Below are 1,495 nucleotides of genomic sequence, written 5' to 3'. Positions count from 1 at the left end.
GAATGATATTACCTCATCTCTACTCTCAACAAGAAGGTACCAGCTATTTCTATTTCACAAATAAAAAAGTATATCATATTTTCACAAAAAAAGCAAAACAAAGATATTTTTGCTGCTTACATTTTTGTTATTTTTTCTCTAGAAGTGTCAACAATTTCATACATGCATTGTGTATTATTTATATGGTCACAACTTTTATTCATTCTTGCTTTAATTGATGAATTATATGGAAAAAAATTTAAAAGTACAGCATTTGATATGGTCCTCATATTTTAATTTTAGATATAAATTAATATGTTCCTTTCTTATTGTGGCAGTAAGAAATTGTTACATCTTATTGGTTTAAAAAACTCAAATTTCCCATGCCATTCCATCACCAGAATGTGCTGGAATGTGCTTTGCTGTGATAAAATGAGAGTGTCCACAGAGTTACTTACAGTCCTTCTAAGGGACAGAAAAGGAGACTTCATCTCTTCGCCTCTTTTTAACTCCAGAGGCTGCCGATACCCCACAGATTGTGTTCCCTCCCTCCATCTCTCTGCTGTGTACTGTCATGGCCATGCTTCTCTGGCTCTGACCATCCTGCTCTCTCATCTCTCCTTCCAATGACCTTCAATAATCCAGAGAAACATTCCCATGTCAAGTTCATCTTCCATAGCCAGAGTTCCTCTTTCTATGGAAGATAACATATCCACAAGTCTCGGGGATTAAAACATGTGCACCTTGGGGAAGGTTATTAGTTTACTTATTGTCACATTTCAATTATTTTTTTAAAGGAGCCATATATTTTTTGCCTATAAAAGAAATACATCTCATTGACAAAGAGAACAGATTTAAAGGGTGCTAAAGCATACTACAAGTAGAATCAGGCATGTCTGCAGCAACACTAACTTTGGCAACCTAGATCTCAACTTCCATTAGTCAGAAGGGCTTTCTGTCATTATCTTACACATGAGAGGAACATTTATTATAAGGGTATTTTAATTATCTTATATATGTGTCAAACATCAAAGCATCCACCTTCACAAAACAAACACTACCAGATATAAAGGCACAAAATTACCTCAACACAGTAACAGTGAGTGACTAGAATCCTCCACTCTGACAAAAAAAGTATTCTAGACAAGCAAACAAACTAGGATTGAATGAAATTGTAGACTAAGTAAATTTGACAGGCATCTAAAGGATATCCCATCTGCAGAAAGTGCATTCTTCTCAGTACCACATGAAACATCACATGCAAAGTATGTCATGTATCAGTCCCAGTGCAAGTCATAACAAATACAAGGAATCAGAAAGACTTTCATCATCCTATCTAATCACCATGGATTAAAACTAGAAGTTAATAGAAAAGGAAACTATAGGAGATTCCCAAAATCATAGAAATTGAGCAGTAAACTAATGAATGAGTGGGTCATCAGAGACATGAAGACAGACATTTAAAGTTCCAAGAATCAAGTAAAAATAAAATGCAACCTACCTGAACCAGAGGAAC

The sequence above is a fragment of the Mastomys coucha genome, unplaced genomic scaffold (assembly GCF_008632895.1).
Source record: "Mastomys coucha isolate ucsf_1 unplaced genomic scaffold, UCSF_Mcou_1 pScaffold2, whole genome shotgun sequence".
Classification (NCBI taxonomy): domain Eukaryota; kingdom Metazoa; phylum Chordata; class Mammalia; order Rodentia; family Muridae; genus Mastomys; species Mastomys coucha.
This window is presented reverse-complemented; position numbering follows the sequence as displayed.